This window comes from Micromys minutus (assembly GCF_963924665.1).
Source record: "Micromys minutus genome assembly, chromosome: 12".
Taxonomy (NCBI): Eukaryota; Metazoa; Chordata; class Mammalia; order Rodentia; family Muridae; genus Micromys; species Micromys minutus.
In genome coordinates this window covers 32,944,620-32,959,428 of record NC_137981.1, presented here as the reverse complement: position 1 = coordinate 32,959,428, position 14,809 = coordinate 32,944,620, and the positions used below count along the sequence as shown (strand labels likewise).

Genomic DNA, 14,809 nt, shown 5'->3' with positions numbered 1-14,809 from the left:
CCCCTCTTGGGCCCTGCTCAGTGCCAGGACCCTTGCCAGCCCCCAAGGCCCAGCTATGCTCTCTGTCTCTGCTTACTTTGATTTTTTTATAAATATGGAGTACATGTAGGGTCTGCTGCACCCCAGGAGCACCGTGTCGGAGGACCAGAGTGCTACTGCAGGCGTGGATTTGCTACCAAATCCACCAGCTGCCTACTTACCATTCATCTTGCTCGCATTTATTTCTGCTAATTAAAAAGAGGGGAACTCTTGACAACTTTCGAGTAAATACTATATTTGTTCTATGTAAAGATGGGGTTTCGGATTTGCTGGTGATTAGTTGATCGTCTAATCTTCTGGCTGTCACACATGATGACCTTGTCTCCCCACCCCCCACCCCGGCCCCTGCCACCTCAACTCAGATACACTGAAGATTCCTGGTTGGGTGTTGGGGGAAGGTAGTCACAGGGCCTGTCTGGGGCCCAGAGTGTCACCAGGAATGTTCAGTGCCGCGTTTGTGCTGCAGTCTGACTAATGACTCTGGGAGGGGCGGGCACCTGTACTTATGGAGAAATTGAGACCCAGCACTTCACAGCAAGAGATAGACACTACTTCTGGTGTATAGACCCATCTTCTAGAACTCATCCATTGTGCTGTACCCTTCTTGGGAAATGGACTAAGAACTCAGGGCTCAAACTGCCCCTCCTATGGAAGAAGGGGGCAGCCTGGCTAAGCCCTTGTGCTCTGCTAGAAGTCTCTGTCTCCTCTCACTTCCCATCTGTGCTCTAGCCCCCCAGCATCCCTAATTCTCATGGACACATCTGCCCCACCTGGACGGAGGCTCCCCAACATCAAGCCTGCACTCCCCCTAGATCTTGCCCATGAATGCACTGGGAAACAGGTGTGGGGCTGATTTTACGTTTTCTTAATATTATGTATTTATTTTATGTGGATTAGAAAATATGTATAATTAGTATATAAGACTTGATTTGGCAGATGATAGTACTTATATGAGGCTATGCAAAAAGGTGATTGGTTTAAAATTATTTAAATAATGATATGTAGATAATTAAGGCACAACACTGATGGGTTGTCGTATCTGGCGACTGAGGAGGGGGACACACTGAAAGTGCCCGGGTGACGATGATGACCAAATCAGAGCCAGACCCTGGCACTGGGAATCTGGAAATCTGAGTCCTGACTGCCAGTCCCTGGTCTATAGATACCCTACCTTATCCTAGGGGAAGATGGCACTCCTGGATCATTCCAGAGTTCCCTTAACTCTATTGACCATAAGCAGTAACCCCGAAAACGCAGAGTGGGAGTGGGAGAACCTGTGAAGTGACTCCTGCCCAAGGTCATTGACACAGGGCACAGGCCCATGTCCTGGCCTCTCTGGTGTTGTAGGTTGTAGATAGAAAGGTTGGAGAGCCTCTGGCTGGCTTCCTCCTGTCTATCTGTCTTCTAGGCCAGTCTCAAGACACTAGGAATGGACAGCTCTAAGGCTCTGGTGGCTACCAGCCAGGGTTTTCATCCTGCCTGCTGCTTCTGAAACCTTGGTCTCCTCCTCTGTTCAGTAGGAGATGGCGGGCCTGAGAGACATTTGAGAGCCAAGTGCAGAGTAGTCCTTGAAAGTACTCAGATCCGCCGTGGTATACTGTGGGTCCTGGGTGGAGTCCTGGGACACCCACTTCCTGATACGCAGGAGGGGACCCCAGTGCTGCCAAACACCCTCAGTTCATCAACCCTTGGGTGGTCCCAGAGGCCTTAGGGGCAAATGGGAGATGAGGGAAAAGCAAAGGCATGGCTGAAGTGACCAAAGACACCTCCTTCTCCTCCTTCTTCTCCTCCCCTTCTTCCTCATATTCTTCCCCCTTTCCTCCCCCTCCTCTTCCTTCTGTTCCTCCTCCATCAGCCACCAGCTAGCCATCATTTGACCTCCTGACTCCAGGCTTCCAGAAAGTCTTCCTGCCCTCCAAAACACTAGCTGCAAACCCTCACAGGGGGTTCACTGCTTTTACAGGCTGACCCCCCTGTGGCTACTCCTCTCCAGCCTCCTCTTCTTTCTGACATGGGATACAATCTGGCAGCATGCTAAATGACCTTGAGCAGGCTCCTGTCCCACCCCACAGTGATCCCTACAGGGCCAGCCCTGTCCATGTCTAGGGCCTCTCCCACTCCAAACCCTGTCTACCTGCCCTGGCAAGTGGAGGCAGCGTCCATTTTGCCTATGCAGAAGACCCAGCATGGTGAGGCAAGCTGGGGGCCTGCTCACTAGAGCCAGTGATGCCATTCATGGATGAATGCATGTATGAATGGGCATACTTAGCATCTACCCTTGGTTGCTGCTGCTGTTGCTGCTGCTATTGGAGTTCCTCCAGCTTCTCAGAGCAGTGGCCGAGAGGACTGGTCACGGCACAGTGCCAGCCCGTCTGGGTTCATATCCTGGTGGTGACCTTGAGCTGTTTTCTTCGTGTCCCTCTATGTTTCCTCATCTTTCAAAATGGGTACAGCATGTACTTCCTAGGAAGTCATGAGATTCAATGAGTCAGTGGCCATAAAGTACTTAGAATGGTGCAGCTAACGGCCCTTTAAAGTCAGTTGGTATTAACAGTTTCATTACCACCATGATGATTAGCAAAGGGCAGACAGAAGCTGGCGGGAGTCTTGGAGTTCCTGGAAGCTATGGAATATTATAGGTAGAGAGAGGTGCAGCAAGTTACAACTGGGAGCTTCTCACTATAAGCATTTCTGGTCAGTCATTTACAGAAACCTCACCAGAAACGAGATGTGGATCCCTGAGGATCCAGGAATTTGTTCTGATTTTTCTAACTCTAAATAGACATTTACAATTTTACAAATATTTTTTTTTCAGGAGGGCCTCCAAAATGGCAGAAACTTCAGCCGTTATAGGCCTGAACTATAACAAACTATAGTTGGTCACTGTGCTTGTTCCTGTGTTCCCCTTCAGTGGTCCCAGCAGGAGGTACTGTCCCTCTTAGCCTTGACCATGCGGTATGCTGTTTGGCCTCTTAGGGGCAGTTTCCCAGTCTGAGCACGGCCTGAAGGCAAACAGCCCATAGGAGAAAGGGACCCTGAGCAACTTCTGCCAGGGATATGCAGCACCAAGGCCTGGCGCTAGGCCCCATAGTTGCTGCTTTGCTCAGCTGAGGGTCACTGCAAGCAGGTTGATACCTCCTCTCTCCCTCTCTCTCTCCCCCTCCCCCTTCCTCTCCCTCTCCCTCTCTGTGTCACCTCCCCTGTGTATGCCCTGGTTTGCCCAAAGGCAAAGGCAACACTTAAGCTATAAGAAGCAGGTTGCTGAGTTGTTGGGTTGTCATTGGAGTACTTGGCTGAGTTTAGTGTCAAATCAGGACCCCTGTGTCATGTGTCAGGTCATTGGCCTTGCCCTTGAGGATCTCTTTGGTCACCAGGACCACGGGATTTTCACCTGAAGGAGAAGATGGCATCAGCCCCCTCATCAGTAATCTCAGAGTGAGGAATACAGAGGACTCAGAGCTCATGGGGGTAGGACACATAGAACTAGCTTCCAGAGACCAGGCTGTTAGCTGGGGAAGACTCCTGGGTAGGCACCTTGGATATTTGCTACCTCCGCTGGCATCAGGGCCTCTAGACCCTGCTCTGAGAGGGCCATTTATAACTCACAGCTGTGCGGTCCTGAGCCCAACTGACTGTGGTAAACCGATCTGGCTTCAGGAAGTCCCAACCCAAGGCCACTCCCAACTCGACCCCACGCTCTCCTCACCTCCTGACACCCACATCCTGTTCTCAACAGGAGGGCAGGCAGTGGGGCCCAGCCAGGGTCTCCAGCTGCAAAGCACCAGGATGGCCCTGGAATTGTGAGGCCACCATCATCGAGGCCTATCCCAAAAACAAATATATAGGGAGACCAAGTTCAAAAGAAGGTTGGGTCAAGGATCAGGAGTGCAGGCTGTAGGATCGGGGTCATGCTTGGAGCTCCCAGTATGATCCAAAGAGGGGTTGATCCTTCTAACCCCTGCTAACAACCACTGTACCCCAGAGGAGCCCTGATGGAAGAAAAGTAGGGAGCTTCAGGGAATTCTGGGAAAGGGCACCATCTTGGATCCCAGGCTTTTGCATGGCCACCTTCCTCCTGTTACCTCATTCTCTGAAGGTTCTATACCATGCCCTGAGATTGTGTAGGAATGGGCTGGAAGAGGCTACTGCTGCCGGAGTCCAGCACCTGAGACCTGGGCTTTGTCATATCCCTTCCTCTCTGCCTTGTTTCCTCTGTAAACAGTATTCTGCCAAAAACTTTATTTAGTGAATTTGCAGAACCTTGGCCCCGGGAAATGTTAGACATTTGTGACCAGATTCTAAAACTGAAACCAGAAAGAGCATACATTTTATTTTGTTGATTTATGTTGTATGTTTATTAAAGAAACACACTAGAAATGCCTAACTATCTGTGGCTCTCCTCTGCTATACGCTGGGTCTGGAGGATGGAGGGATGGAGACAACTTGAGGCTCAGCACCTGGTCAGTCTAGCTGAACTGGTGAGCTCCCGGTTCAGTAAGAGACCCTGTCTCAAAAAACCGGTGTGAAAACCAGGTGCAATAGCGGACGTCTTTAACCCCATCACTAGGGTGGCAAAAGCAGGCGGATCTTTTCATGAATTCAAGGCTATCCTGGTCTTCATAGTGAGTTCCGGAGCTGGTAAGACACAGTAAGACCATGTCTCAAAAGCAAAGACGATGGAGAGTGAATACGGAAGGCACTCAGCACTGACCTTCAGCTTCTCCAAGTGTGCACATACACACATGCAAAAATCAAATAAAGAAGGGCTATAGAAATGGCTCAGTGGTTAAGAGCAGATATTACTCTTACCTAACTTTGCTTCCCAGCACTCACGCTGCCTGCAATGCTAGGGGAATACGATGACTCTGGTCTCTAGGCTCCATGGGTACCCAGAGGTACCCTCATGTGCACATCCCCACACAGAGACATACACAGGTGGCTTCCGGAAGAGCAGCTCCAGCCCTGCCCCAGGAGTGCACATCATGCAGACTCCGGATCTCAGAGTCATCCTTACTCCCATGAGGTGATCCTCAAGGCTGTGTGCAGTGTCTGACCCTATCAGGAGGGGAGGAGGGCTGGGTGCTGGTTCTGCGGTAGGGGCATTTGATATGGGGGACAAACAACAGGGGTACAACTCACTGGTTGTCCTGTGACAGTGGTTTTTATGCTTTCGAGGAGACTTGGACAGCGAGTGATTGTGAGAATACCGTGTGTCAGGTGATGTTGGTATTTTGTTTGTAACATTTATGCATTTGCTTGCCCGTTTGTTCACAATCGAGGACATGTGCAGGTCTCTACAAGCATGTGGACTGAACTTGGGTTGTCACCTGCTTGAGGCTGGGTTTTAAGAAGTGAGATGCAGGCAAGAAAGAGAGGTGTCATGCAGCACGGGGCAGGGGGCTCTGATGTAGCTCAAGAGGGGGCCTCTTGTGAGTTTGGAAGCTAGGGCAGTGGGAGGGGGAGGAGGGTCTCCACTGGAGACAGGAAATAAAGAGAGGTGGTGGCAGAAACTGAGGAGTATGAACTCTGGAGGCGTGTTGCCAGGTCCTAGGACAGGGGATAGATACTGGGGAAGAGATGAGTTGCTTCCCTGTCTAAATGTTGCAGACACCCTCATCGGGCTTGCTGTGGACTCAGATGAGGGACCCTGTGGATCAAGGATGGGTCAGGGCAGACTGGTAGATTTGGGACAGAGCCAGAGGAGAAAAGTGATTGACATTTTCCCAGCCTCTGGACTGCTGGGAGTTCAGAGTGGTACCCAAGCAGGCACTCTGGATGGGTGGAGGAGGCACTGCACCTTTGAGCCACAGAGGGCAGAACCAGGAAGCAGCTAGAGCTGAGTGAAAAGGGAGGCTGCGGCTGGGGAGGCACATTTTGGGAATTGTTTAGAACTGGTGTTGCAGGCCGACGTAGCCAATGAGGTCACCCTGAGAGAGTGTGGAGGCCAGGAGTCTGAGTCTGAGTCACAGCCATCTGGCCCTGGGGAGGAGGACAGACGGGGAGGGTACGGGAATGGATGTCATGTCAGGAGGAAGCAGTCAGGGAGACAGAGGAGGAAAGAGTCAGCTCTAAGTGGTCAGAGGGAGGTGAATGGGGGCGCAGGGAAGGACACCTAGATGCAGAGGGAACAGAGGAAACACACAGAGGCTCAGAGTCCTTAACAGGGAAACAGTATTCAGAGATGGCTTCCAGAGAGAGAGAAGAGACTAGAGGCTTCCTCCTGCTACACAGGTGGAGTGGACCCTAGGGGTCCCACTGGGCTGCCCGTGAGCCTATGTCCTGGTCTTTACGTTTGTTGAGGCCCCGCCAGGCCTCTAACCATGTGTATTTCTCTAGTCAATTTCTCACTCCTTGAAAATTCCTTTTGGACAGTTCTGACCTTCTGCCCATCTAGGGTTCTTGAGTCCAAAGTTATGCCCCATCCCTGTAGCACTTGTCCAAGTTGCATGGCTTGAGCAGGCAGTGCAAGAGAAAGACCTCTATCACATCCCTGGGCAGGAGCTGATCTCTACTTTTAAAAAGCCACTTTCCGGGGCTGCCAAAGGGTCAGAAAGCCAGCCCAGTAGTCTGGGGACTGTGATCTATCCCATGGTCATTTTCTAGGCTCTGTCTCAGTATGTCTCCTCTGGGCCAGAGCAAGGCTGGTGAGATACAAAAAGAGTACTTGTTGCTGTCATGGGGAGGAGGAGCACACACACACACATACACACACACACACCCCACCCCTACCCTAGCAGGACTTTGGAAGCTACCACATGCTGGCAATGAGCTGAACCCAGCACACACTCAGAATCCCTGAGCCATCTCCTTTCTTTCTAATGACCCTGCAGGTCCTTCATATGCCCCAAGACAGATGGGCAGAGGGAACAACAGTGGGTCCCCATGCCACCCCCTTCTCCAGAGCTTTTGGAAATTGAGGCTGGGTGGCTGGTGGGTGTGGCAGAACAACGTGGAACTCCTTAGAGAGAAACGCTGCCCTGCCTGTGACCTCAGCCTAGGTACAGGCTTAGTAGGACGGAGCTTTGAATATTAGACACAGGAGCCAGGCCAGCCCTCAACTGGAGCAGGCACTGACAGGAGTGGAAAGCTGTTGGCTCCCATTTCTGAGTCTGAGAAGCGCATGGAACCCAGGTGAGGACTTGCTGACCCTCATCTCTCTTGGGACAAAAGGAGAGGAGGTGCCCTGTGAATCCGCATTAGGATTAGGGAAGCCAGCCAAGGCTGCTTTGATGCTATGGGGCTCTCTGTAGCCTCTGTGGCAGGAGACTGTGGGTAATCTAATTAACGTGCCCTGCGGATGCCCAAGTAATCCCGGGCCTTCAGACTCACTTTCTTTAAGCCTCCCTCCACCTGTCTGTGCCTTAATCCTCTCCTGCCTCCGTGATCTCTGGCAGGGCTGGATTTATCGCCATTGAACAGATTGGTAAGCCAGGGTTGTAGAATAAAAAGTGTGTAGGGTGCCAAAGCTAATTTGTGGGAGGGGGCTTGGGAAGCTTTGGCCCTTAGCCATCTGAACCCCAAGTCTAGGAGGGTTTTAAAAAAGCCCTACCATCTTCCACGTTCTTCTAGAATATCCAGATATAAACCACCTTTCGGCATTTTCATTGTGGAGTTGAGGAAATGGAGGGCCAGAGAAAGCAAGACACTTGCCCAGAACCACACAGCAATCAAGTCTAGCCTCAGAATCCCATCTGGTGCCCTGCTCCCCAAGGGAAGGCACAGTCCGCTGTGGACTCTGTCCCCGCACCTGCTGCATCAAATGCTCCAGCAATCCTGCCCTCTTTGAAGACACCCTTCTCTGAACCCAAAAGCTTTCCAGTGCCCATTGTTTAAATATAGATTACTAATGAAATGCCTTTTCTTCGCCTTCCCAGTGAATAGTTGTGTAAAGTTAATTTGCAGTGTTATGTAAATTCTGTTTAACTTCAATCAAGTTTCTAATTATGTTTTTACCGCAGTAATTCCCATTTGATTTGTCATCTCCTGTTAGGTATTTAACGTTGTTCCGTGGGTAGGCTTGCTTTCTCCCGTGTCTCCATCTTCCAGCGCCCACTCCCTGCTGACCTTCCTACCCCACCCCCGCCCTGCGCCGCCTCACCTGCCCTCCATTCCATTCTCTTTCTCTTCCCCTCCTCATTCATAGTTTCCTGTTCTCTCTTTCTTTTTTGAGTCACCCCCTCACCCTTCTTCCTTCCACCAGCTCTTCCCGGTCTCTGAGTTCATCCTGGGTCCTCCACACAGCCAGCTCTTGTTCTGTTGCCTCCTGGACTGTCCAACCATCTTTCTAACCCAGTGAGTGCTTCTCCTTTAATTCTCTCTCTCTCCCAACCCCACTCTTCTTGTACCCTTATGTCATAACAAGGCCTATGTAGGGACTGCTTCCTAGGGTCACTAAGACTGAGGAGGAATGAAGTTACAAGGTCTGGCCTTGGAAATGTGCTCAGGAACTTAACAGGTAAGGGGCCTGGATCGACACTAGGGTGAATAGCTCCCAGGGCCATGGAGTGGGGCATGGATAAAAACCATGGACTCTACCATTGATTGGCAGGTTTGTCAGTGTTTGTTTCTGTGGCCCCACCCCTACCCCACCCCTCTCTGTGAAGCAGAGTGACTGGGTTCCTTGTACTCTGTCACAGTGAGGGTAGCTGAGGTGACTTCCTTGAAGAGCTTACTGGGACCAGAGGGAGATGACTTTTATCTAGGAACCTCAGCCATGCCTCCTGCTTTTCTCTGGCTTTTCAGGGTTGCTTTTATAGACAGCTTCTAGGCTGATAGGTCCTGATAGCCAGGCCAGGCCCGAGCCAGGGCAGGTGGACACTAGCTGCAGGGACTCACACAGCCACCAGAAAGGGCAGTAAGAGTGTCTCTGGATAGTATATAGAGGACAGACCCTACACACACACACACACACACACACACACACACACACACACACAGGAGAGAGAGAGAGATTGAGAGAGAGACAGACACACACACACACACACACACACACACACAGAGAGAGAGAGAGAGAGAGAGAGAGAGAGAGAGAATTGGGGTGGGGGGGGTCTTGAGACTTTGTCCCATGGAACTTTGATGAGTAAAGCACAAAGCTAGAGGCGCATCTGCTAGGTGGCAAACTCTGGTACCCCCAGAGTCCAGCTATGAAACTAACATTCTGTTGCCAAGTCCCTGAGGCCTCCTTTCTGGGCCTTCCACCCATCCTCAGCCCTGGCTCTGGGGTTCTCTGTTATTTGAGAGTTGCTGGAAGCCAGAGGGGCTGCCTGGCATGAGTCCGCCCTTGGCGGGCAGAGGGAGGAAGGGAAACAGCAGATATAGAGTCCTGGGTGGGTATGTGCCCCTCCTCATCCTGTCCTCTGTACCACACAGTCCTGGCTTCCCATCCAGCATGGCCAGGAAGCAGAAAACAAACGTTTGCAAAGAGCAAGTGAGCAAAGGCCGCCGGCCACTGGTCCTTAAAAACCTGAGCTGGCCCAGCCTGCCCCGCCAGGCCTTGTTGCCACTAGCCCACCGTGCGGTTGTAGATGCCCGCATGCATGTGAGGGTGAGGGCACCTTGCCCATCACGTGGCTGCTTTTCCCCTTTATCTGAGCAAGCAGTTCAGACCAGCTGAAGCAAGGAGACTTCATGTAGAAAGGACAGAGGCCGGGAGCCGTGGGACTGTGGAGGGCCCTGAGCCAGGGGTTAGAGCTTCTGGGCTGGGGCCAGCACTGCACACACCATCTCCAGCCTACTCTTGCACCATCTGACCACAGAAACCCTCCCAGCCCCAGCAGAGGCTGGCAGCTCGGGCAAGGCCGAGATCCAAAAGGCCACATCCTAGCCAGAGATGGGGGTTGGTATATGAAAACTGCCTCCAACTGTTGTGGCCCAGCACATACTCAGAAAGCCACTGAATGTATCTTAAGTCCCTACTGTGTGTCAAGTCCTGGTCAGTGTGGAAGTAAGGAGTTTCTCTAGAAGCTCTAGGGAACCTCATATCTGACATGTTTGCTTCCAGTTGGAAGATTGGGATCCCTTTCCACGGTAAAGACCCTATGATGAGTTGCCCCGCCTGACCTCCTGTAGCTCAGGATGTTGAAGCCACGGTCAGAGCTGAGTAAGGCAGGTAAGAGACTTGTATTCTTCGAGGACCAAAGACCGAGCAGGTGTTTCCAGCTGAGGAGCGGCCCTTTCCTCCAGGGAGGTAGAGTCAAAGCAGCTGCATGCAGCTGACAGATAGGCAGGCCAAGATGACCTCTGAACATCTGGGGACTTCCACGAACCCTCCAGACAGGACATGACAGTCCTGAAATGGGCCTTACTCGATCTTTGCCACATTCACAGGTCTTTCTAGGAACTATGCCGTTCTTCTGGGCCCAGGAGAAGAACTGTAGTTGCCATTGGGTAGTGAGGAGAATCCTATTTGGAGAGCTACCTGTGTTCCTGTCTATATCCTCTTCTTGGCTGACTCTTCCCCTTCTCCTTTCTTTGACAAACATTTCTTGGCATGTGTCCTTGCCGGCCCTATGTTCCAGGAAATTCAGCCCTAACGGTATTAATGGACAAATCAATAGCGGCCTCCCAGATAGGCCAAAGGGGTCAAGAAGGTAAGGCATATTAGAAGCAGCAGCTATGTATAGGAACTGAAATACAGCTACCTGGGCTCTTGGGGGGGGAGAAGGACACTCAGTACTGGGTATCAAGATGAGGAGCTTCCAAGGGCCACCTCAGAGCATCCAGGCCATCACCATACATAGCCCTGATAACATTTAAGGGTACAATATTCAGCACAAAGAAGATAAATGGGAGCCTCTGTGCAGAGAAAATCTAGACGGGTGTAGCTGGTAGCTGCCATTTTACTGGTCACATGTGAACGTGGATGCTGAGCAGGGCAGGCACAGAATAACAAGGTTAGGGTCGACATTGCCATCTGGGCCTCCAGGTTGGGCTTCCACTGCCCACAGTCATCTGGTAGTTCTAGTGAGCTGGTCCCCTGCCAGGCTAAAGTCTGACCTCTATCCTCCACCCCACTTGTCTGAGGCCACAGACCACTGGCCTTCAGCATCTCTGAGCCCCTCCCAAACTTCCTGCCTCAGAAGTCCCAACTGTCTAGATCCGGCCTCTTGTCCACAACTGGCAGCCAGCTTGTGTGGCTCATATCAGTTCTGCCAAAGCTTAGCAGATTCACCTTCCCTCTTTGTCAGAATTTCCAGAGTCAAGAGGCCTGCTGGGGCTAACTGTTGTTTGGGAGGTACTTGGGCTACCATGTACAGAAGGAGAACTGGTATCCAGGGAAGCCCTGGTCCCTCCCACTCTCAATGAACGAAAGAGGCTGTAGGCCTAGAGGCTGCCTAGGAGAGCTTTCTTACTCTGATGTCTAACAGTTTATGAAGAACCGATGTAGCTGCCTCCCATTGGCTGGGGGAGCAACAAGGAGCCAGGGGGACCTGGGAGCTGTGTTTATATCCCCCAAGCTTCCAGGACAGGCCACCAACTTCCTTTATACTGTTACCCGCAGCCTGGGTAGGTATATCCCTGACTCCTGTACGCCATAGAGAATGGGCTGGAGTGACCTACACTGCTAGAGTCAAAGTGTGCTGTGTGACTCCATGGGCCTTTTCCTGTGTGCTGGTCAGGTGGTCTAAGCTGTCAGCAATAGGCAAAGCCAATTCCCAAAGGCCCTGTTCAGCCATGTTCAAGGTTGTGTGCCCAGGAAAGAAACCCAGTGGTACTTGTATCATGGCCTCATCCTGTAAACTAAATGGTCGGAGACTCAGAGGTCAGAGGCCACGGTGGCCAAGCCCGCCAGGCTTCCTAGTCTGTCCTGTCTCCAGAAAGCATCAGCTCTTATGAAGCGGCCTCTGAGGCCCTCCCTCTCCCCTGGGCCCAGTGGAATTGATGGGACAGGAAGCCAGGGGAAGTGGGAGGATGGGTCGAGCCCAGGGATAAAGTACAATGAAGCGTGTCCTGTCCCCAGGGCCACAGGCACACGGGTCACCCCCACAGGAAACCCTACCCTAGCACTACCTTGGCCCACCCAAGCTTCCCGACTGAAGCGTCTCCTGTTCCCATGGGAGCCACCACCAAGAATCATACCCTCTTGAGAAAGGAAGGCGTGCCCTGACCCTGACCTGCTCTCGCTCCTCCCACGCTGTCCCATGGGTAGAGGCTTCTCTCCCTGCACCAGCCCTCACCCTGCATGTGCATGACTGGGCTCCTTCAACCACTGACCTTCAGGCCATAGGAGAAACCTCAGAGCAGGCCTGTAACCCAGAGGCCCAGATTCCAGATTCTTTGTCCAGGATCTACCACCAGTTTGGTGGTCCCCTCGGGAAAGTCACTTGTCCACTCTGGTCATCATCTGTAAAAAGCCAGGGAAGAGTAGACACTCTGCCTAGAGTAAGCAGTCAATGAAATAAAGCTCTTAGCAGAGGAACAGCCTGACCTGGGTGGCCCCTCACAAGCTCCTCACACACTCCTGAGCATGAGGAGAGGCCATTTTCCATCTCTCAGCCCAGCAGGTGGACCATGTCTAAGCTCCACCTTTCATAGGTAGGTGTGTCAGATCAGTGGACCTGAAAGTGTGTGTGTGTGTATATGTATACATATGCATGTAGACATGTGTGTGTGTGTGTGTGTGTGTGTGTGAGTATGTGTATGTATGCATATGTGTAAGTGTATGGGTATGTGTGTGTATAAGCATGTACATGTGCATGCATGTATGTATGTGTGTGTTTGTGCGTGCTGTGAGAAGGTTCTCTACCCCATTTTCTTCCCTCCTGGCAGATACCCGAGACACCCCAAGCTGGATGGCCGCCAGCCCAGTTTAGTGTATGTTTATGGGTATCTGGTCCCAAGGCTGCTAGGGACCAGATACCCAGGACTCCAAGGAAAAGTGGGTTAAGACTTGGAAGGGTTAAGGGAGATGGGGAGAGGGTGCACCTTGAACTCGTGTGCCTGTTGACAAACAGAGGAGAAGTCCCTAACACAGAAGCCTCTCAGCCTCAGGGTCCACACTGTCAGTCTGGCCTCAGGGAGCCTTTGTCATTGCTTGGTGTTGTTGGGTGACCAAGGAGCCCAGAGTCTTCCCAGGAACAGATGTGCAGAGGGAAGATGACACAGTGCCCCTGACGTTCTTAGACTGGTTGGTCATGGGTTCTTGGGAAGAAAGATTGGCAGTGAGAAGCCTGCATGTGCACTGAGCGTAGAACCCCTGAGTCATGAAGAGACAAACATCACCAGGAGGCTAGGCCAGTCTCCGTCTCTTCTTTGGACTGGAGTGGCTGTCCCAGGCTGACATGCTCCTCACTTCTTCCTTTGGGTGTCTCCCTGCCCCACCACCCTTAGGTGGATCCCATTGTTACTTACACACACACACACACACACACAGAGAGAGAGAGAGAGAGAGAGAGAGAGAGAGAAAGAGAGAACCGTGGCTCTCTGCTCTTTGTGGGAGTCACTCTGGCTGTTGCACCGAGTTTTGGGTACAACCCAGAAGTGCTGGTAGTGGGTGGAGTCACAGGGTGCGTGGTTATGAGTCAGCATTGCTGAGCTTGTGTGTCATCAGACTGCATGCTGGGCTGGCTTCTCCTGCTGCCTTTCTTTTCTCACCCACATATGTGGGCTGCTCCTCTGGATGGGACAAAGCTGTGTCCAAAAGCTCAAAACAACCCAGGTCCAGAATCTGGAGGCCTGGCTCCAGGCGTCAGCTCCCCCCCCCCCATTCTGGCGTGGTGCCCTCGATCCCTGAGTTCTATTTGCAGTGGAATGGAGTGACCATGGACACTTGAGAGCTCTCAGACCAGTGAAGGAGGCAGGTCGTAGGTGTAACTTGCAGCAAGCTGAGCACTTCTAGTTTGGGTAGCTTCTGGTGGCTGTCCTCTCTACTCTCCCCAAGAACCCTTGGAATGACAGTCCAGTACTGCTACTCTCTTACCCTAAGCAAGTGGCCTTCAGTACCCGAGCCCATTTTTTCTCATTTCACCTCATAGAATTGCTGGGGGCGGTATAAGTGTGTTAATAGTGGACTCATATGTATAAACAGTACCTCTAGACTAGGCCCGGGTGGGGACAGTAAGCACCATGTGTCAGCTGACTGTCTCTTTAATCCACACATAGCCTGCAACACTGCTTCTTTGTGTCCAGACAAGTCCTTGCCTTGCTCTGTCTCGATTGCTATAGCAAACTACTTGAGATCAGATAGTTTAGAAGGAATCGGAGTTTATTTGGCCCACATTTCTGGAGGGTGGGGAGTCCTAGCGTATAATGCTAGCATCTGCTGAGAGCGTCTCAATGAGGTAGAGGGTGCTACATAGCAAGACTGCGCTCTAATGCCATCATGAGGTCCCCACCTCCAAGCCATGAACACATAGACTGTGGGGACATATCCAAACCATAATAGTGGGGTGTTTGCAAGCCTAGTATTAGGTGCTAGAACAGCACAGAGAGACTACTCACCTCAAACAATATCCTTGTGCCTTCCAGACCCCACCGGGTGTGTGTTCTGTCAGTCCTAAGGATGGATGGGCAGGTGACGGTGTCGCTCCTCACCCTGACACTGCCTTCAAATTGCGGGAAGAGAGCCTCTCCTGAAAAAAATGGGGGGGGGGATCCTAGCTTCTGCAGAGAAGGGCAGCTTATTCCTGCAAGAAGGGCTGGCTGGCATGCTACTAAGGATCACAGGCACCTCCAGGAAAGGGAGGCAACCTGTACTGGCTGTGCCCTGGCTCAGAAATGATGAGTTGACATCACATCCATGGTGCAGGAAGATGCAGAGGCTGACACACTG

General features: G+C 51.9%; 1 protein-coding gene across 4 annotated transcripts in view; it reads left to right on the top strand.

The window, feature by feature from the left end:
* ZMIZ1 (zinc finger MIZ-type containing 1) overlaps window positions 1-14,809 on the top strand; it is a 194,800-nt gene that overhangs the window by 54,490 nt on the left and 125,501 nt on the right. The window contains exon 1 of one of the 4 annotated variants that reach the window (XM_080926444.1): window positions 10,066-10,147. The exons of the other annotated variants lie outside the window; for them this stretch is intronic. The gene's annotated coding sequence lies outside the window, so the exon portion shown is untranslated. Of the gene's footprint in view, window positions 1-10,065; window positions 10,148-14,809 lie in introns of those variants that run through there. 4 annotated transcript variants of the gene reach the window in all.